This window comes from Halichoerus grypus, chromosome 3 (genome assembly GCF_964656455.1).
Source record: "Halichoerus grypus chromosome 3, mHalGry1.hap1.1, whole genome shotgun sequence".
Lineage (NCBI taxonomy): Eukaryota > Metazoa > Chordata > Mammalia > Carnivora > Phocidae > Halichoerus > Halichoerus grypus.
In genome coordinates, this window is record NC_135714.1 from 45,002,834 (window position 1) to 45,026,236 (window position 23,403).

The following is a 23,403-nucleotide window of genomic DNA, read 5'->3' on the forward strand; positions in this document are numbered from 1 at the left end:
CTTCCTCCAAACTCTATCCCACCTTGGCTAGGTCTTGGTTTTAAGACTTCCACTGCTCTGGCTGTTCCTTCCTCTTCTTCAGGAATTTTCTTCCTTTGCCAACTCTTTCCATGTCCCCGGTCCCAGCATTCTGTCTTTAGGCCTCCTCACTTTCCTCAACCTCCCAGAACCCATTTATGTGCATAGAGCCAAAGCCCACCTCCACCTCTCTACTACCACCATTTATTGCTCACTAATCCTGATGATGACCACATTTTCATCTCCAGTCAAAATTTCTCTTTTAAGCTACAGACCCATGTCTTCATTTTGCCAGACTAACAGGGGCTGCTTGGAATAATGTTGAGAAAGCAGTCTCCGGGCTATTCCGTTGAGGATGGTGGGCAATATTTGTCTCCTATATAGCAATGCTTGACCTCCAGACAGCTGGTGCTTCTCTTTCAAGGCTTGTCTGAGATTGAAAAATGTCCTTACCTTGTGCTTAACTAAAGATGCAGCCGCTGAATCTAAACATCCCTTCTCCTTCCACCATCCTATTGAGGGAACCTGGCCACATGATCTGAACCTCTATCTTAGTCCTGGCTGGTTGGCCTGGGACAGGACACCTGATCCAAAGCTACAAAACTGGGTGGCAATGGGATGACCAGAGCCTTCTTTTGAGATTTTTAGGACTGGAACACTGAAAGAAATGTTCTAGTTAAATATGGAGAGCTCAGCTGAAAAGTCACATAAATTAGGGGAGGGGGCATGTGAAAGATAAGCAATCTGAGGCAGCGAGCTGAGTAGAAGGAGGAAGAAAGAGGTGAGGGTCAGAGCCCCAGAATGTCCCCATTTCAGTTTTTCAAGAAACCTAGCAGTCTTCTCTGCCCTTGATTTCTGAACACAGGTTTTTCTGTATTCTTTCAGTAGCTGCTTCACCTTGAGCCAGTCCAGAACTGTAGCTAATTGGTGAAGTAGAGGGCCAAAAAGCACAGAAAGAACAGACGGGCAGCAGAGAGGGCTGGCAGGGTTGAGCAGGCCTCCCTGATGGACTGACAGAAGCTGGGGGGGTTAGTGGCTGGTGGTGATGGTGGCGGAAGCAGAGGCTGAGGTCCCCATGGGGAACTTACCACTTCTGTTGCTGAGAATCTCCTCATCCCACCTACCCCTGGATCTTAGGCAGGTTGGTCAGCAATGGCTCTAAAAGTCTGTTTTTCGAAAGTATCACAAGGCTTGTGGCATGGGGTAATACCCAAAGACACAGCAGCGTGAACATTTATTGACTGTTTTGTGTCAGGAACAGAGGTGGTTTCTGGGGAGATCGAGGTGAATGATATGGTCCCTGCCCTCAAGGAGCTCACAGTCCCTCAGAGAACACAAACATCTACATGTAACACAGGGTGAAAATACTAAAGTAGAAGTATGTACAAAATGCTACAAGAATTTAAGAGAAGGAATCATTAGTTCTGCATTTGATGGGGGTGGGAAGGAGACAGGGAGACTTTCAAAGGGGAAGTGACTTTTGACCTGGACCTTGAAGGATGAGTAGGAGTTTGTCAGAGTTGAGGGGTTTGCATTCTGGGGACAGAGAGCAAAGGCTCAGGGATATATAAGCACATGGTGTATAGGAAGACTTGTGGTATTGCACTATGTGGGGTGGGGGTGGCCGTGTTAGGGGCAGCAGACAATAGGGAAAAGGCAGGTGAGGGCCAAAATGTGAAGGGCCTTGAATGTCATGATTAGGAGCTTGGACTTCATCCTGAGGACACTGTGGACCCAAAAAGGTTTTTAATCAGGGAGTTGTGTGATCAGAGCTGCCTTAGGAAGGAAAACTGGAGGCTGTATAGAGGTTGTCTGCAGGGAGGAGAGAGTAGAGAAGGTCAATCACAGGATGGCCTGGTCTCAGCTGTGTCCGACACTCTCTACAGTATCCTGGAGCTAGGATGGGAACGTGTGTAGGTCATAAATTATAACTGATTAGAATGCCATACTCAAAGAAAGCTGATGAATCCAGGCATGTTATTATCAACATGGAAGGTCAGTGGTTCTATTGATATGCCATGGGATGCTGTATTCATTCATTCATTCATTCATTCTTCATTCATTCATTCAGCAAATATGCATTGACTATCACTCCAGACTAAGTGCAGCACTGGGTACCATGATGAGAAAGCAGGTGTGGCCCTTGCTGTCATGGAATCTTTCAGTGAATAAGGGAGACAGCTATTAATCAGATAATTTCATGACCGAGTACGAGTTTCCCACTTGGAAGGAAAAGAATATGTTCTGTGAGTACATAACAAGGAATTCACCCTGGCCTCAGCTTGAGCGAGATGTGAAGGACTGTTGGGAGTTCACCCGAGGAAGGCAGGAGGTTTCAGGAAAGGGAGCAGAATGTGGCAAGGCCCTGTGGCCCAAGAGAGCATGGTATGGCTGACAAAGTGGGAGCCTGAGTGTGAGAGGAACTGCTGGGAGAGACAGGGACCAAGCCATGGGAACTTGTTTTGTCGGGGTCAAGCTTAAGATAAAGTATTTGTCAGTGTCTGGCTGGCTTAGTCGGGAGAGCATGCAACTCTTGATTGCAGGGTTGTTTGAGCCCCATGTTGGGAGTGGAGCCTACTTAAAGAAATGATTTCTAAAAAAAAAAAAAGATAAAGTATTTGTTTGAGGAGAACAGGTCAGTTAACTAAGAATGACATAGAGGTTGGGGGGAAAGTGGAAAATCTGAATTGCAGAATCAAGATCCAAGAAAATCTCACAGGTCTAAATGAAAAGTGCTGGAATTCAAAGAAATAACCAGTGTTGGCGAGGATGTGGAGAAAAAGGAACCCTCCTGCACTGTTGGTGGGACTAAAAATTGATACAGCAACTGTTGAAAACAGTATGGAGATTCCTCAAAAAATTGAAAAACTATATGATCCAATAATTCCACTACTGGGTATTTACCCAAAGAAAACAAAAAGATTGAAAAGATCTATGCACCCCTGTGTTTATTGCAGCATTATTTACAATAGTCAAGATATGGAAGCAACCCAAGTGTCCATGAATAGATGAACAGATAAAGAAGATGTGGTGTGTACAACACACACACACAGACACACACAGAGAGAGAGAGAGAGAGAGAGAGAGAGAGAGAGGAATATTACAGAGCCATAAAGAAGGATGAGATTTTTGCCAGTTGTGATAACATTAATGAACCTAGAGGGTATTTTATGCCAAGTGAAATAAGTTAGACTGAGAAAGACAAACACTATATGATTTCACTCATATGTGGAATCTAAAAAACAAATGAATAAACAAACAAACAAAAAGCAGAATCAGACCTATAAATACAGAGAACAAACTGTGGTTGCCAGGGGGATGAGGGGATGGGCAAAATGGGTGAGGGGCAATGGGAGACATAGGCTTCCAGTTATGGAATGAATAAGTTAGGGGAATAAGAAGGAAAATGGAGGGAATATAGTCAATGATATTGTAATAGCGATGTTTGGTGGCAGGTGGTAGACAACTTGTGAGCAGAGCATGTAGAGAAGTTGAGACACTATGTTGCACATCTGAAATGAATGTAACATTGTGGGTCAACTGTACCCAAAAACATTTTTTTAAAAGTGATAGAGTTCAACACATGTGAAGTTCTACAGTTAGGTTAAAATTTTTAATTGACTTTCAAAGATTTATGTTTAAGATGTTTATCTCTGCATATCTATAATAGTGAAAAAATGTGGAAAACGAACTCTCACTATAGGAAAATGTTTATATATCCTATGTATACAAAATTGGGTTCAAATGCTAGCTTCTCCATTTACTAGCCATGTCATTAACAAGTTACACAACCTCTTTATGCCTCAGTTTCCTTATCTAGCTATCTTATCTAGCTACATAAGCACTACACAAGTCTTAGTTGTTATTATTACCTACTAATATTATGTTTCCAAATGTGTGTAATGTCAGAAAATGCTCAGTATATGGTTGGCTCTTGAATAACATGGGTGTTATAACTTCCCCGTGCAGCTGAAAATCCACATATCACTTTTGACTCCCCAAAACTTACTAGTAGAACCTGTGGTTGACCAGAAGCCCTACTGATAACATAATCAGTTAACACATATTTTGTATTATATGCTCTATTCTTACAAAAAGTAAGCTAAAGAAAAGAAAATATTATTAATTATAAGAAAGATAAAATATATTTATAGTGCTGGACTATATTTATTGAAAAAAATCCATATGTAAGTGGACCCACGCAGTTCAAACCTGTGTTATTCAAGGGTCAACTGTATAATGTTTAGTGGGAACAAAATCTACATTATGAAGTTTAATCCCCTTTTGTTACACACCATGTGGGTTTATATATTTTTTTTTTTTTTAAAGATTTTATTTATTTATTTGACAGAGAGACACAGTGAGAGAGGGAACAGAAGCAGCGGGAGTGGGAGAGGGAGAAGCAGGCTTCCCGCGGAGCAGGGAGCCCGACGCGGGGCTCGATCCCAGGACTCCGGGATCATGACCTGAGCCGAAGGCAGACGCTTAACGACTGAGCCACCCAGGCGCCCCTGTGGGTTTATATTTTTGTATAGTGTGTAGCTTCTGCTTTGTCAGCTTGGGGTATAAAATATGGTCATGTCTCCAGTGAACCCAGCAGAGGCCCTATCTCACTCAGCATGAAAATGTTCTTTTCTTTTTCAGTGATCCCCTTCTTGTGATGTACTTAAGGCTCCTCTGCCCACTTTATTCAGACTAAAGAATACGTGCCTTGTGGAGAGTGCCCTGGAGAATCTTATTAGTCCATTGTGGGCTGGATTTGCTTCTTCCAACACTGGTGTCTAGTGACCACTCCCTGGGGCCATCCCTGGCTATGGATCACAGCTGGTCAGGGGATAGTTCTCACTGTGCTGGGAAGAGGAGATTTCTTCTCATGGTTCTGTGCCAATAATGGCCTGGGCTCCCAGGGTTTCTGTTTCTTAGTGTGCCCTCATACACAGTATTCTCAAACCCATGGTGCCCGGGTGACTGCTGCAGTAGAGGGTTCCTGTCTAGGCCACGTGTTATGTCTAAACTAAAACACCAACACTTTGGTAATCTGGGTTCCTATATAAGACTAACTGACTCATCAGAGATGTTGAAAACTAGTGAAGCCAAGAAGAAGTAGTTGGGGTCTTGATTTCTTTTCTCCTAGGAAGCTTCTAGGCTCCCTCTCAGATTGGCTCACCTACTTTCCAGTGACATTTGGCTTTACTAGCAGCGGGGTGAGATGGGCAGCCTTTGTCAAGAAACATGTTCCATGACAAAGAACATTGTTGCCTTATGATGAGTGCCTCTGCCTTACATCTGCAAAACTAAAAGACACTGTCCATGTGATTGTTTCCAGAGCAAAAATGTGTCCCAAGATGACTTGTTAGACATGGAAGTGGCTGGCAACTTTTAACTTGCAGATTTTCTTGCTAACAAAAAATTTTAAATTCTGTCTCATCAGGGACACTGCTGCATATTCATGAAAAAGAAATTGACTGGAAAGAGCTGTACCACAGTATTAACCGTGCTTACCTCTGGGTGGTGGGATTCCAGTGGCCTGTTTTCTTTTTAATATATTTTGTTTTGTTTTCCAGATTTTTGACAATGAATATGTATTACTTTCACAATTAGAGTCATAGATTCTGCCAATACATTTATTTAAAAAAAAAAACATAGTCATTTGAACGGATACCAGATGGGGACATCTGTGTGAATTTTTACCCCTAGACCCATCCCAGTTATTCCAAATGACAAGCCCACTTTCTGCAGGCAGATATGGGTCTCCCATGCTACCACTGAGAGGTCAGTGGGTCTGTTATATAAGGGTTGCATATGGCAGCAAAGAGGGAGGTTTCGCATTAGCCTTTGTGTTGGGCTCTGCCTCTGAGCTCCAAGCCCTTCAACCGCTCCTCTACATATTCTGCCATTGGGAGGTATGGATGAGATCCCCAAGACTACTGTTTGGAGATTTGCTTGAAGGACTCACAGAACTCAGAAAAGCTATTATATTCATAGGTACGGTTACTTAGAGGGAAAGGATACCACAAAGGAAACCTGCAAAGGAAAAAGGTGTATAGGGTGCAGTTCGGGAGAAACCAGGTGTGAGCTTCTAGTTGTCCTCATCCAGTGGAGTTGCATGGATACCACTCAATCCCCCCAGCAGTGATTCATAACAACACACATGAAGTGTTGCCAACTTGAGCCTTGGTGTGCACAGTTTGAGGGGTCAGTCACGTAGGCATAGAGTGCTTGTGTAACTGACCTTAGCTACTCAGTCTCCAGCCTCCCCAGAGTATGGCCCTGGATCCCAGGCAAACAAAAATAGGCATTTACCATATATCACATTGTTAACATAGACGGTCATGGCCCTGGGCCCCAGGTATGCAAAGATACTCTTCTTAGGTAGGATATTCCAAGGGCTTACAGGTTCTCTCTCCATAACTGGTTAAGGATGAATCCTTTCTTTCTTCCTTTCTTTTCTTTCTTTTTTTAAATTTTATTTATTTATTTGAGAGAGAGAGAGAGAGAGAGAGAGGACATGCGGCATGTGAGCACAAGCAGGGGAAGGGGTAGAGAGAGAGGGAGAAGCAGACTCCCCACTGAGCAGGAGCCCAGGGAATGGGGGCTCCATCCCAGTAAGAGTGAGTCCTTTCTTTGAAATGTGCAGAGTTTGAACACCCCAAGCCTGCCTAGTTAACCTTTTACTGCACAGGAGATGAGGTTTTACAAGCTTGGGCCTAGTTCACTTTTGTCTGAATCTCTTGGATACTTAGAGTTTTCCTATTTTTCACCCCTTTTCTAGATCATGGGGCAAAGCCTGGTTTTGTTCTCCTCATGACTTTATACACTCTCTGAGGGCCTGGTGGAGGCAGGATTCCACGTAGGACCTTCGGTTAGCTTGACATTCTCATGGTAAATATTTTATATCTCTGAAGCTGTGTCCCTGCTCTTGTCTTCCCACATGTCTCTGTGAGACCCCTGGAGATGGGCTGCATTGGCTATGTGTCTGCTTGGGTTAGGGTTTGGACAAGTGATGGCCTATACTGGGTGCCACAGCTCTGCCCACACAGTCCCGTGTCCCTCCCACAGCTCTGCCCACACAGCCCCGTATCCCTCCCACAGCTCTGCCCACACAGTCCCGTGTCCCTCCCACAGCTCTGCCCACACAGTCCCGTGTCCCTCCAAACCTGGGCCCAGTTCCTTTCTCCTAGCATGCCTTGTGATGAATGCCACTATCTTGTAAAGTAACTTACTCCCTGCTGGGTACAAATCTTTAACATACATGAAAGTGCTGTGTGAGGTTGATCAGAAGTTTTTTTTTTTAACAAGTATGCAGATGCCATTTATTTGGTTCATAAGTACAATATAGTCGTAATTGAGTTTTACGAAACATCAAATATAAATAACCCAAAACTGTAACAATACACAAAAAATGGCTTCGTACACAGACACGCCAAGCAGTACAAGCTGAAAACTTGAGTAAAATTAACATTGTTTTACATGAATATACATAGTGCCAGCTAACATTTAAAAACAAGTTTTCAGTGCATAGCACTTGATACTTTTTTGAATCTGTTTCAGTCAGTTAAGATTATGAAAATGGTTAGATCTAGGCTAAAAAAAAAAATTCTTCTAACCAAAAATAAAGGCATACTATTTATAACCGAGTATCAACTTTACTAAACTAATATATTTTAAAACTGTTAAATGATACCTAAGGGTATTGACATTAAAAGGCCACATGCATTGGGTTGTTTCATCTCATGACTGGTCAGGCATACACTTTGTTCAAAGGGTTTTAAAACTATATTCCTACTTTCAATACAGCATACTGCAATGTTTCTAATTGTTCTAGCAAAATGAATGCTTTTTCAAAGGGAGCAGAATCATCTTTAAGTCACTGGTGTCAATTTTTTCCCTTTGGAACAGAGCACATGACAAATAATCTGGTTCTGCCCAGATGATCTACTACAGCAAGAGGGTTCTGTTTAGAGGCATTTCTGTTCAATCTAAACCTATAACATCATCAGGCTCTTCTGTCTGTTCTTTTTTTTTTTTTTTTTTAAAGACTTTATTTATTTATTTATTGGAGAGCGAGCGAGAGAGAAACAGCATGAGAGAGGAGAGGGTCAGAGGGAGAAGCAGGCTCCCCGCTGAGCCAGGAGCCCGATGTGGGACTCGATCCCAGGACCCTGGGATCATGACCTGAGCCGAAGGCAGTCGCTTAACCAACTGAGCCACCCAGGCACCCTCTTCTGTCTGTTCTGTATGTGACCTCTCTGCACTGATATTCTTTTTCTCATCTAATTTCCTCTCTCGACTTCTCTCTTCTTCACTGATGTCAACAGCATCTGAAGGACCTTCTTCATCTGAATCAACCATGAGCACATCATCTTGCTCTTGTGCAGTGGATGTGGGTGTGGAAGGCTGAGCTCCAATGTCACTGCCATTGGTTATGCTTTTGGCAGCATCTTCAGCTTGTTTGGGCCCCATGTTTTCTGGGGTATCACCAACAACTTCAAATTCAACACCCTTCCCTAGGTCCTCACTATGAGGGACGTTGCTCAATGAAGCATAGTCCTGAAGGAAGTCATCTGCTTGAAGCAGGCTCCCATTTCCAATTCCAAATTCTGACAGCTTTTTGTGATTATTAGCTTCTGTCTCTCCCTCTTCTGAAGATATTAGGATTGTTCCTCTCCCGTCTTCAATGTGGACATCTGGTGCTACCATAGCAAAATTTTCTTTTACTATCTTATCCTGTAATGTGAGGAAAAACAGTCACCTCTGGCTTGCTGGCACGTAATGTGACAATTAGGGTTGGGAGGATCTGGTGCACAGGGCACAAGAAACTTCTTTCTAGGGTTTGGTTGATTATTCAAACAAATTGTTCTACACTGGTCTATTTTTCCTGAAAATATCTTGAATCCCTCTAATACTATTAACCCAGCAATCACTGCATTAGTTGTAGAGATGGCAGGAATAATGTCCCCTGCCATTGATTTTATATCAAATCTGCTCTTCATATTCACACTGAAAATATGCATCCTGAGGTTTGCAGCAGAGGTGACAAAAAGCATTGCAGATGGGTCATCCTTGTCCCATATGAGCTCAGCTCCATCCCTTTTCTGCTAAATTAACTCTCGAAGTCTCAGTGCTCTTTGAAAAAAGATGTGCATAGCTCTTTACATCTAGAACCTGCTGGTCTTTCAGACCTAACTGGGGTTCATTTTGTTGATCTGATGCATTGGTTTCTTGTCCTTGACTTTGTACTTCAACCCTGTCCAATGGAGGCTTCCTTTTCCACCATAGTTTGTCCAATGTCGAGAGATACTGGGTATCATCTTTAAAAAGTGTGGTAAAAAGTTTAACCAGATCATAGCCCATTCCTTAGTGGAAATATGTTTAATGTCACCATCTTCATTAGATACTCTGGCTCTGGCTTCAGCTTCCACTGGTTCCCAGGAAGCTTCAGGTCAGCTCTGTCAGGGGCTACTTCTTGATCAGCATCTTCTTCTCCAAACAGCTGGTTGAACAAATACTTTACCCAAACGATGCAACAAATAGGTTCTGAAGGTATATTGTGAATTTTACAGCCAGGAAAATTTCTCTGGGTAGGTTTGGGCTGACATTTATAACACTCAGTTACACCCTTTTTGATGGTCATTACTTGCCCAAGGTAACCCACTTTCAAGAAGAACATCAGCTGCCAGACACATCCTATTAACATGGTTGTGGGCAGCTCTGTTGTCTAAAGCATTCATAGCCAATATTCAACAATATAAATTGTTGAAAAAATTCCACATTATAGTCAGGGTTCATGATGCTGTTGGGTAAAACTGCAGTACACTTTCTTTGGCAACCTGGGCCTTTGAACTTCCAACACGTTTCTTTTGAAACAAAAGCTGTCTGTTGAGGTTGCTAACATTGATAGCATCCAGGTCGTAGTGGGAGAAGCTGGTGAGCACGTGGCTTTTGAGGAGCTCGCAGCCACCCACATCCACCAACAGCACCTGGCCCCTGGCCACGGCCTTGACCGGCTCCTGGGGCCTGATCACAAATTGTTTTTTTGAGAGGGACAGAGAGACAGAGTGAGTGCGAGCGTGTGTGAGCAGGGAGGGGAGGGGCAGGGGAGAGGGAGAGAGAGAATCTTAAGCAGGTTCTATGCCCAGTGTGGAGCCTGACTCACAACCCTGAGATCATGACCTGAGCCAAAACCAAGAGTCGGACACTTAACTGACTGAACCCCCCAGGGGCCCCCTGATCATGTTTTAATGAAAGAACCGGGAGGTAGTCATTAAGAAAATATTAGGCAGTATCGCATTTTGGGAAGAATTACAGCTTTGAATTCAAACAGGGCTGAATTTGAATCCTTGCTTAGCTATTTCCTAGTTCTATGAACTTGAGCAAGTTGTTTGCTTTCTGAATTTTTTCATCTATAAAATGGGATTATTAAAATTGGCTGTGGTTATGATTAGAAATAACATATGCGAAGTGGCTAGCCCAGTATCTGGCATATGGTAGGCTGCAGTGAATAGTAGTTACTACTACTATTATTTTGCCATGATAACAGAGTAGGCATTTCTAGATCAAAGAAGGTAGTTTCATCTGGGACACATGTTCAATTTCGAGCATTCCACTCTAAGATTCTAAGATGTGTGTGTGTGTTTGTGTGTATTCATGTGAGTGTGTATGATTGAACATTAGCAGTTTTCCAAAGATGGTGGTCAGGAGGGCAAAGAGTCTGGAAAATATGTCATATGAAGGAAATGGGGGTATTTAACTTCGAAAAAAGAAAGCTTAGCTTGCACTGCCTTTAAATATTTGCTAGTTATCATTTAGAAGCAGAAGTAGACACGTATGGTGTAGAGATCCAAAGGAGCTGCCCAATAGGTAAACTCTAGGAAGGCCAGACCCTGCAAGAAACCATTCTGGCTGTCTAACAACTAGAGCTGCCCAGTAGCAGAGTGGGTTGTCTCAGCGTTGTCCTGGCCCTGGAATTATGCGTTGGCAGATGTGTGATTTGTGTGTACACAGAAATTTCCACTTTGGATGGGAGCCTGGCTGAGAATGAACTCCAAGGCTCCATGTCTTTAGTGGTTGTCTTGCTCATTTTTCTTGTTACGATCCTGCAGGAGGCACCACTCACAAAAGGCCCCTTGATATTAAATACCATTATAACTTTGAAGGAACTGCAAATGCTCACGGAATGTGGAAAGTGAAGTCTTCTTCCCTTATACCTAGTTGTCTCCCGAGAATGAAATTTCAACTTGGTTTAGGAGAGAGTGTCCCAGCAAGTGTTTCTTTTCAGAATGATTAAAGTCTCTGGGCCTATCCGGACTCATTCATTTTAACTATTCCATTTCCCAAGAATATCATCTCATTACTTTTTCAATGACCCAATATTTTCTGTACAAGTGAATGAGTCCAGAAAGTCATTTGAGCCATTGATTATTTTTGGTGACCTTCTGATCTGTTCTGAATCCCTTTTCTTTTAATTTCCATTTATGTCCTCCTGTCTTGTCATCTGTTCTGAGCTGAAAATAGTAACTTGGCATGACCTTATTATCTACCATTTAAGATTTTATGGTCTTTGGTTAAATCTCATCTTAATAAGTGTTGCTATGATAGACTGTAGTTGTTTTGTTTTGTTTTTTTTGTTTTTAAGGCAGCACTTTGCAGCTCAAATCTGTTACCACAGGACTGATTTTACCACCCTTCTGTAAATATGCCAAAATTTCACTTCATCTTTTTGATAAGAGCTGGCTTCAAAGTCAGCCTTTAGAAGGTATACCTATTTGCTTAGAAACAAAGAACACTCCTATTTGAACCTGTCTCCAAATCTGTTTGTGAAAAAATTTGATTTACATGGGATTTAAAATGCCACTGGGCAGGGCAACATACTAAGTGGTGTTAGTTAGATCTTAAGGTGGCTGAAGTGATCCGTTCCTTTGCTAGGAGTACATTTTAATGTGGGAGAAGAGATAGGGCAATAGGATAACTCTGGGCACTTATTTGGCCAAACAGTATTCTTTTAGCAAATATTTATGGAATGCTGGGTATGATTTGGCAGTAGGATATGGAAATACACACCAAAAAGACACAATAGTTGACTTCAAGGACCCCCTTTGCAGGGGAATGGGGCTGTACATTAAGACACATGGGAAAACATAGAAATGCAAGTTTCAGAGCCTAGAAGACAGACTTCAGATTTTAAGAAGAACAGGATCTGGGTGGCCCAAAGTTGCTTTTATACTCAGAAGTGGGGAGAATGAAGACAAAGTGGTAGAAAAGAATAATTTTCCTCCAGTTCTCTTGGATTTTTTCACTGAGGAGTAACAGTTTTAGACTTTTTAAAAAGATTTATTTATTTATTTATTTGACACAGAGAGAGAGAGAGAGAGAGAGAGAGAGGGTGGGGGGAGAGTGTACAAGCAGGGGGAGCAGCAGAGGGAGAGGAAGAAGCAGGCTTCCCGCTGACAGGGAGCCCGATGTGGGGCTCAATTCTAGGGTCCTGGGATCATGACCTGAGCAGAAGGCAGACGTTTAACCGACTGAGCCACCCAGGCACCCCCTCTTTAGATTTTTTTTAAAGATTTACTTATTTGAGAGAGAGAGAGAGAGAGACAAAGAGCAAGAGCAAGCACAGCGGGGATGGGGAGAGGGAGGGAGAATCGCAAGCAGACTCCCCACTGAGCATGGAGTTGTCATGGGGCTCAATCTTACAACCTTGAGATCATGACCTGAGCTACAGCCAAGAGTCAGAGTCTTAACCGACTGCGCCACCCAGGCTCCCCTAGATTTTTAATTATCTATTATGTTCTATCTGATTGGGCATTACTCAAAACCCATGCAGTCCTTTGAGGTTTGGGCAGGACTTCTGATGTCCTCAGAGCCTGTGTTTGTTGGCAAATCCAGTTTAAGAGAACAGACATCGGCAGGAAAGGAAAAGACTCCCCTTTCTTCACGGCTAAAGCCCTTCTCCATGTCACCAAGTCCTTTTAATGTTTCCAGGCCCAGGTCACATTCCACCTTCCCTGACACCATCTCTGAACACCCAGCTGGACTTGAGCTCTGCTTAGCTGCAGTGCATTCAAGCATCATTCTCCAAAGCTCTTCTGTTGTGCTTGGTACTCCCTGCCTGGCATTGGGAGCTGTCCATTCCTATTTAGGGTGGAGGTTGGCCATGATCATGTCACCCTCATCACTCTCAAATAGTGGGAGAAAAACTACAAGGTGACGGTGCTGAGGATATCAGAAAAGACAACATTCAGACCTGCCCTCTGTCAAGGGCTTGTAATCTAGTACAGTTTCTCTCCAAATGAGGTTGGCTGGTATTAACTGAGATCTATGAATTCTATAAGAATTGTGTTTTTCTTTCAATAATAATAAAGTATTTTTATCAACTATAAGGACTGAAATTTTATTTTGCAATGATAATTTGCTACTGATAGATATTTCAAAGAATAAGAATGAAGCTTAATACCCATGTATGTAACATAATAAAATAAAATTAAAAAAAAAAGAATGAAGCTTAAATTGAGGTTTTGTAGATAACCTCTGGGGTCAAGAGACTATCATTTCTCCAAAAGAAGTCCTTATATTACTCAAGTTTGAAGGACGTTGGTTTAGTTGATTTCATTCATTCATTCATTCAATAAACATTTATTGTATGCCTATGTGTTATGTGCCAGGCACTGTGTCAGGCACATGAACAAGTGGTTAAGACATGTTCTAGGCTCCAGAATCCTAAGTGCTGTTACTGACTGAGTAACACCTTCCACATGGGCCAAACCATCAATTTCTCTATGCTTTGCTTTCTCCATCAGTACAATAAAGGTAAGAGTATCTTACCTATTTCTGTCCTGCAGAGGTGTAGAAAAGCACTCTGGGATTAAAAAAAAAAACCCTACAAAGAATTACTTGTATCCAAACTTGGTGTTTCCAAGTCAGCTGCAAGTGCTAAATCCACATTTCTTCCTACCTCCCGCTAGTCTCAGTGGGAGGGATCTGGGGCCCATGGAAGGTCTCAACCAGCTCTAGCAGAAGTGGGTTCTACACTGCAGAGCAGGTTTTTCACAAGAGCTATTTTCAGATTTGTTTATGCTGTCACCGACCTCCAATTTCACATTTCACAAACTCCCATGGGGCTGAGGAGTTACTCCCTAGGAATCTTCTCTGCTTTAGCAGGAACTCAAGGGCAGCGTGCTCATGGGTCTGGTGTTTAAAGAACAATCTGTCACAAAGCTAAGGGGCTTTTTACTCATTCTAACACCGAACACTAAATAAACGCCAGACTAGACGGAGACATAACCTGGGACCTTTTTACACAGAGTTAATATGAATAGCCATTAAAGTGGCACATTTGCAAACTCACACCCACTGAATCAGTTCTTGTTAAATATGCCTAACTATCAGCATTCAGTGGCAATGCAGGACTACAGCAAGGACTACAGCATGACACTTGGACATGTCAGAGTCGATCTCTAACAGGGCCACTGCCCTGCGAGGCCTCTACTCCTGGAGTAGCAGGTGGGATGAATTCCCTTTTAAATATTCTGACAGATGTGGATATAGGATCATTCACTCCAGTTGTGCAAGTTTTTCTGATCCCGAGCATCATAACCAGCAGTTTCCAAAGCCTCCATGCCTGGAGCCAGACCTCCGGGAGTAACTAAAATACATCATTTGTGGACACAGTGGTAAACACTGGGTGGTCCTATCAGTGGCTGCTCTGTGTGGAGCAAGAACTGCTAGGGACTTTGGGTGGGGGTGGGGGTCATCAGACTTTTATTTATTCAGCCAGTATTTATTGAGGGTCTACGTTGTGCCGGACACCACACTACATGCCAGAGAAACAGGTGGATCAGAGACAGTCCCCGCCTTGTAGAAGCTTATGTCCAGGTGGAGAGCTTGGACAAGCGAAAAGAGGCAATTCTGATAAAGGGCAGTCGGAGCGATACAGGCTGCCTGACCCAGTCTTGGACGGTCAGAAAAGGCTTATTGGAGCGTGGGTGTTCAAACTGAGAGCCTGAGGATGTATAGGAGTTAATAGGTCAGTTTGAGGGAATGGTAAAGTGTGCCATGTCCCAAGGTGTGGACAGCATGTCAGGTTGGAAACTTATTTTATCTTTATTGTTTTAAAGATTTATTTATATATATGAGAGAGAGAGAGGGAGAGAGAGAATGAGAATCCCAAGAAGACTCCCTGCTGAGTGAGGAGCCTCATGCAGGGCTTGATCCCTGAGATCATGACCTGAGGTGAACCCAAAAGTCACACACTTAAGCAACTGAGCCATCCAGGTGCCCCTGAAAACTTATTTTAGATTGGCTGGTCAGAGAGTACAAGATGGTAGGATAAGAAATGAGATAGAAGGAATGAAATCCTTGATTACATTGCCTCCTAGTTATTTTTCCCTGCACTCCTTCCCCCCAAAAGACATGGCAGGTACATCTGTGTGAGTGTGTGTGTGTGTGTGTGCGTGCACACGCACAATAAAAAAAAACACAAAACCTCAAGTAACCTTTTCAAATGAAATGTTTAGTTTGCTTGGTTGGAGGCTATTTAGAAGTGAAGTGATGATCTCTTTGCTTGCTCCAAGTCAGGTTGGGGAAAACATCACCTGTGAGGCTAGTTATCACAGGGGCTGTGACCTGGTATTTGCCAAGCTTCCAAATTCTCAACCAAAAATTCAGTTTTTAAAGAAAGAAAATTACCATTTCTATACCTCTGTATAGAAACAGAAGGAACTATGCTGGAGGGATGCTAGGAGCCAGTCTCATATGTGAATGCAAGAACAATGGGAGGGATGGTGATAATAATGCAGATGGGCCTGAATTCCAACCTGGACCTGAGGCCAAGGGTGGGTGTGAATGTGACTTTGGGGCCTCTTGGCAAAGAAATGATTAGCAGGGAGGTTTTACTGTACAAATATTATAAATAAAAAATTACATTCTATTTTCTTTCTCTCTGATTAGAAAAGATACATGTCCAGTATAGATGATTTAGAAAAATATAAAGGGAATTAAAGGTTACCCATAACGTTCATCCAGAGGCAACCATCGATAACAGTAAGTGCATTTATGTTTGGTCATATTTAAGTGTAGGTATGTTTTAAAAACAAAATTGGGAACCATATACTTTATGTACTGTTTTCTGATTTGCTTTTTCACCTAAACTGTATTAGGAATATTCCACATATCTTTATGGATTTTTTGATGACCTGATATGTAGTGGATGTATGGCATTCTGTTATATACTATAATCCAGCCAATTAATGATTTTTTGGACTTTCAGGCTATTTCCAAATTTTGACCCTTATTTATTTTCTTGTGATGAATATCCTTTTTATTAATCTTTCTGCACATTCCTTAGCCTTTTCTTTTTTTTTTTTTTAAGATTTTATTTATTTATTTGACAGAGAGAGACACAGCGAGAGAGGGAACACAAGCAGGGAGAGTGTGAGAGGGAGAAGCAGGCTTCCCGCTGAGCAGGGAGCCTGATGCTGGACTCGATCCCAGGACCCTGGGACCATGACCTGAGCCGAAGGCAGACGCTTAATGACTGAGCCACCCAGGTGCCCCTCCTCAGCCTTTTCTTAAGACAGTACTAGAAGCAGAGTTACTGGATCAAAGAATGTGGTTTTTTAAAACTTTTATTACTAAATTATTGTTCAGAAAGTTCATGCCACATGGCATGTTCAGCCAGGTGTAAGAGAATCCTCAACAACACTGCATGTTATTAAAGTTTGTTTCACTGGTTTGTTTCTGTTAGAAATAACATGCAATTATGGGTCTGTGCACTGGGTATGAGGAGCTAGGATTTGAGGTCTAAAGATTCCAGACCCTACTTTTTTACAACACACTCTAAATTAACTGCTAGATGTGAAAGTGCTTCGTTAACTCTACGAGACACACAAATACAAGGATATGACTGTGGTTGTCGTGTCCAGCTGAGTTGGGTCGAGCAAAGCTGCTGCTGAGATGCAGTCTGGTGTAGTAGAAAGAGTACTGACTTGTACCAAGTCTTTGCTCCAGTATTTACTAGGTGTGTGATTATGTAAGTCAGCTTAAAATGCTATTAAAGATTAGGTGGCTTAAACAATAGACATTTATTTCTTACAGTTCTAGAGGCTGGGAGATCCAAGGTGTTGGGCTGATCCAATTCCTGATGAGGGCTCTCTTCTTGTTTTGTGGGGGGGCTGCCTTCTTGCTGAGCCCTCATGTGGCTGTCTCCTATCTCTTCTTGTGAGGGTACCAATCCCATTCATGAGGGCTCCACCATCATGCCAAATTCCCTTCTAAAAGTCTCACCTCCTACTATCATCACATTGGGGGTTAAGGGCTTCAACATATGAATTTTGGGGAGACACAAACATTTAATCCATACTGGTAAACTTGGGCAATTTATTTAACACCCAGAGGCTCAGTTCCTTCATTTGTGAACTGGGAGAATAATGCCCACTCAGAGGGTTTTTGTAAAAATTACATTATATAATGTGTGTACATGTAACAGGTACTCAATCAAAGAGAGTTATCAGCCCTAATTACCAATAGGTAATCACTTTTTATGTTTCTGGATATTACTTAGAGGGATAATCTGTTTAGAAACAAAAGTGGAGTCCACCCCTGCACAAACAAAGCCTTTAAAAATTATTGAGAAATGTATACACACACACACACACACACACACACTTAGCTGATATAAGAACAATAAAGGGGAAAGGGATTTCAGCCTTTGTTGAAGGTGTACTGTTTTAGGTTCCTGGACCTAATTCCTGTGTGTGTGTGTGTGTGTGTGTGTGTGTGTGGTGGGGGGAGAGGGCGGGAGGCCTCCCACAGAACACCAAGAAATTGTTGGGACACCAGGAGGGTGTCCAAGAATTCAGCTTAATTCTGACATTATCTACCTGGAGATAGCATCAGATTCCACAGGCTAAGGGGTCAGTCCTATAAGACTGGCTCCCCCCACCTGCACGCCCCTCCACCCCAGGGGTGGGTGGTCAGATGACAGACGCACGTGCTGGTTGTCACCTGGACTTCTGACTGACTGGCTGTAAATCAGAGGCTCCCATGACCTCCTCTTTGCGTTTGATTAATTTGGTAGAGTGGCTCACAGAACTCAGAGAAATATTTTACTTCCTAGATGACCGTTTTATTATAAAAGGAACTGCCAGATGGAAGAGATGCCCAGGGCAAGGTGTGGGGAAGAGGTGTGGAGCTTCCACTCTTCTTGAATCTCCACGTGTTCACCAGCCTGTAGACTCTCCAAACCCTATCCGTTTGGGATTTTACGGAGGCTTCATTCCACAGGCATGACTGATGAACTCACTGGCCATTGGGGATTGAGCCAAGCTCCACTACTTCTCCTCTCCCCGGAGGTTAGGGGGATTGAACTAAAGATTCCAAACCTCTCCTCACCACGTTGGTTCCTCTGCCAACCAGGCCCTATCCTTAGGTGGCCAAGGGGCATTCCGGAAGTCACCACATTAACGTAACAAAAAAAGCCTTGATCACTCTTATCACTTAAGAAATTCCTAGGGTTGGGGCACCTGGGTGGCTCAGTCGGTTGGGCAGCTACCTTCGGCTCAGGTCATGATCCCAGGGTCCTGGGATCGAGCCCCGCATCGGGCTCCCTGCTCAGCAGGGAGCCTGCTTCTCCCTCTCCCTCTGCCTGCCGCTCTGCCTACTTGTGCTCTCTCTCTGTTAAGTAAGTAAATAAAAATCTTAAAAAAAAAAAAGAAGAAATTCCTAGGGTTTTAGAAGCTCTGTGCCAGAAACAGGAGCAAGACCAAATATGTATTTCTTATTATAAATCACAATATCACATGTACCCTGGGGTGTAGTGAGGGTCCAGTGGTTGATTATCATTGTCATTTCTCCAATGACTCCTGTGTTTTGCTTTAGTATTTTTTTAAAGACACTGAAGAAATCTAGAACTCTGAGGGTTCAGTCTAATCCTTGGCGAACACTGCTCACGGGCACACAAAGCAACATGATTTCAGTTTCTACATTCATTTTCATATTCATTTTCAATGACCCTGATTTAAAAATTCCTTCCTAGAACTTCATTTGGGCCTTACCTCTGACCTGATTCAGTGCTCAATGTCCAGACTCTCTCCTTTGCCCCTTTCCCCGTCCACTCACCCGCTGCCGCTTCTCCTTGCTTTCCTGATGCCTCAGCTGCAGCTAACTCCAGAAACATTTTTCCTCTTTAAGTCTCTGCTCCACAGGCCGCCCTCTTCCCCTCATCATTTCTCATTTCTCACCACGAAAATCTCTCCTCTCTCTCTTTATGGCTTCCTGAGACCTGAAAATAGAAGTAATTTAAATTTGGCAATTATGACGACAATGAAACACCTTTTGTGAAAAGTAGAGTTTAAAATGCAGGGGTTTGCTGCTCTGGAAACCTTACTCTCTTTCTGCCTTCATTTTGTGGACACCCCTGCGGGGTGCTTCTAAGGGCACTCCTGACCCACTTGCTGAAACCCGAACAGGCAAAGAAAGGGTGACTTCTCCACCTGCAGGGGTGAGGTGGGGTCAGCCAGAGGTACGAGGTTCAGGTTCAGCCTAGCCTCTTCTACCTAAAATGAGCTTCCTAGCCCCCCTGTGGAATCTTTGCCCTCCCACACTCCACACCCTGCACCCGGACTGTTCCTTGCTCCAGTCACGTGGTGGCATTAGGTCGCTGGAATCACGGAGTGGGGGGGTTGAGGGTGTAATTTCTCCTCTGCCAACGACGAGATGAGTCACCTCCTATGGGCTGCTCATGGCAACCTTCTTCTCCATCCTTGAAGCTGGGCCTCCTGAGGTCTTCACCCCCTCTGTTATGAAGTGCCTTGAGCTCTCCAAAAGTCAGCAGCAAATGTATTAGTGCATATTAACATCCTACTTTCCTGGCACACAACTAGGCTACCACTTAAACAACCGGCTCCAAATCTGCTAAAATCAGGTTTCAGGAGGAGGACATGGGAAGCATGTAATGTGGAGCCCATCTCCCGACAGGTGCCATCTGTTCTCATTAGAGTGATCTAGCAGCTTCAGCTGGGGAGGGAGGGGCCTCCAGGTGCTCAGAAGGAAGCCTGCTCGTGCATTATCCTTTCAGAGACTTTACTTTTATGTTTGGTTTAGTTTTGTTTTTGTCTGGCAGGCTGAAAGAGAGCCTATCCTACTTTCCAAGAGAACAATTGCTCCAACATTGTAAGAAATTAAGTCCCTGGGGGAAAAAATCTCATTTGAGAGGGCTTGTAATGGCTCCTTGACCACATGCTGTGCTGCCCGATTTATAACAGAGAAATATTACGCAAGTTGGGAACCGAAGTTGGTGTGCGCAGCCATTGCTTAAAAAGGGATGGATGCTTCTGGGGTATAGTGATCCTCCCCCACGCCCCCCAGCATTTATTCAGTCTGTAGAAAATCTGTCTGCCAGGCTCCCACTCCTCCAGTCAAGGAAGAGCTAGGCCCATTCATTGTCCTCTGCATGCAGAAAGTGATAATAATTCCTCTGAGACTTAACGGGGCTCAGGAGAATGTGATTGAAGTCCCGCTGGTGATTGGAACTGCCTTTTATGCATCTGTGCAGGGTTATCCATTTCACAGTTGTTTTCTATTGCCAGCCTGTGGGGATGCCCACTGAGTCAAAAATACATGACCACGAAGGTAGGCCTTTTGGAGGTGTCTTAGATCACATTTTGGGAAAAGCAGGGGAAATAACATGAGCATTTGGCCTCAAATTTGAAATGATCTTTTCCCAGATCTTTTATTAAAGACTTTGCCTGCAAGGTCGATCTGAGAACTAAAGCATGACCCCAGGTCTCCCGCATATCTTCCTCCTCCCTTGGGGTCTCTTTCCTGCCTGTCCCCTCCACCTCTTCCCAGGCTGCTCTTCTGCCTCCCGTCAAGTGCTTGGTTTGTGTCTCATGTCCCGTCCGCTGATTCCTGTTAAAATGTTAGCCCATGTTAGGACAGCCTCTAGGGGGGATATTTGCATTTTAATAGGTAGCTTGAATATGGAAGAGCTTCAGACTAAAGCAGTGAATCCTCACGGGGGAAGAGAAAGGCAATTTTGGATGGGGTGAGGGTGTGTGAGATCTGAAACAGGATCAAATCCTACTGTGTATGTTCTAAGATGCATTGATGTAGCCTCTGAGCAGAAGTCAAAGACTGAATGAAAGGTGTTTCTTTCTGTTCCTAACCCTGGGAACAAACAGGGAGTGCTGTGGGAGCACCATCAGCAGTGACCGTACTATTGTGAGTTCAGATTTAGCAAATAAAAGTACAAGACGCCCAGCTATGTGTGCATGTCCAATAAACAATGTATACCTTTTTTTTTTTAGCATGAATATGTCCCATGTGATACTTGGGACATATTTATGCAAAAAAATTCTTGTTTATCTGAATTCAGATTTAACTGGGTATCCTGTAGGTTATGTGGCAGCCCACTACCACACTAGCCTGTTGTTAAAAAATAATTTCTAAAAGAGATAAAATCATAACTCTTATACAAACATAAAATAAACATGTGCCAAAGGCTTTTATTTTATTTTATTTTTTTGGAGGGGGGTATGAGGGGTAGAGGTAGAGGGAGAGAGAAAGAGAATCTTAAGTAGGCTCCATATGCAGAGCCTGACACGAGGCTTGATCTCAAAATCCTGAGATCATGACCTGAGCTGAAATCAAGAGTTGGATGCTTGGGGCACCTGGGTGGCGCAGTTGGTTAAGTGTCCAGCTCTTGGTTTTGGCCCAGGTTGTGATCTCAGGGTCCTAAGGTGGAGCCCCTTGTCAGGCTCTGTGCATAGTGCTGTGCTCAGTGCTGCTCAGCATAGAGTCTGCTTAAGACTCTCTCTCTCTCTCTAAAATAAATAAATAAATCTTTGAAAAAAAAAGAGTTGGATGCTTAACAGACTGAGCCACCCAGATGCCCCTGTCAAAGGTTTTTTTTTTTAACTCATTGATTAATGAGAGAACCAGTAAGATGTGACAATTGGTTCAAAAGAGAATTCAGCACCCACATAGACACACACATATATACAGACAATCAGAAAATGCTGAAATGAATTAGTTAATAGAGGCAAAGCTAGCCATATTCATAGGGCAACAATCAATTGCACATTGGGCAAAATTAATTTGCATTTCTCTGGACAAGAGACTTGGGCATTACTCTCAGTTTTCTACAATTTGCGATAGCTATAAAACAGGTCAAAGATAATGAAGGCACAGAAAACTAGGAAAGGTGTGTTAGAATATCCAGTACTCACTTTTGCCTATTTTAAAGTCTTTTACAATTTCTCCTGACAGTATCATGATCTTTCCTATCTCAGGGCCTTTGCACATGACGGTTCCTTAGTAATCTTGTATTTGTCGTTGATTATCTCAAAGATCATTACCTCTGGGAATTGCTTTCTGACCCTCAATCTGGGTTAGATTCATGCTTTACAACATAGGAGCACGTGTCTTTCATTAGAGCATTTATGTCAGTTTTGAATTTGTGCTTTTTACGGAGGTCTATAATTCCTTGCAGGAGCTAGCCTCTGTTCTCATCAGCTTCCTCTTTAATAATTATGCTCTGGTTGTACTTTTCTTCTTTCTGTTACTTGACCATAACAAGTTCTTCCCTGCCACAGGGACTTTGCACCTGCTGTTCTCTGTGCCTGGAATTTTTTTTCTCTTGGCTTTTGCATGGCATGTTTCTTTTTCATCGCTCAGGCCTCAGTCTGAATACCACAGAAGCCTATCCTGATCATCTTATCTAAAGATGTTTCCCTCCCCACCCTTACTTTCTATCCCAATGGAACCTTAGCACAAATCAGAATCCCCTCACAGGCTTGTTAAAACACAGATTGCTGGGGGGCGCCTGGGTGGCTCAGTTGGTTAAGCGACTGCCTTAGGCTCAGGTCATGATCCTGGAGTCCTGGGATCGAGTCCCACGTCGGGCTCCCTGCTCAGCGGGGAGTCTGCTTCTCCCACTGACCCTCCTCCCTCTCATGCTCTCTGTCTCTCATTCTCTCTCAAATAAATAAATAAATAAATCTTAAAAAAAAAAAAAAAAAACACAGATTGCTGGGGTCTATGCCCAGGGTTGTGATTCAGTAGGTCTGGGGAGAGGCATGAGGACCTGTGTTTTAATAAGTTCTTGGGTGATGCTGCTGCTGGTTTGTGCACCACTCCTGGAGAAACAATGCTCTGATTATTTTCTTTCAAAACATAACATTATTTCCTCCCTTTTACTGATTTTCTTTCTGTCTCCCACACAACTGAAAGCTCCACATGGGGAGGGCACATTGATGACACTATTCTCTGCTTTATCTCTGGTACCAAGGGCAGTGCCTGGTTTATAAAAGATGTTCGATAAATCCTTGTTGAATGAATGAACCATTTTCTCTCTTCTTGTTCTGTCTCATTACAAAGGGTTTGTTCACC

At 43.2% G+C, this 23,403-nt stretch overlaps 1 pseudogene; it reads right to left on the minus strand.

Annotated features, from left to right (window-relative positions):
* Positions 1 to 5,942: 5,942 nt before the first annotated feature.
* LOC118530678 (SUMO-activating enzyme subunit 2 pseudogene) lies at positions 5,943 to 9,807 on the minus strand (annotated as a pseudogene).
* Positions 9,808 to 23,403: the final 13,596 nt, after the last annotated feature.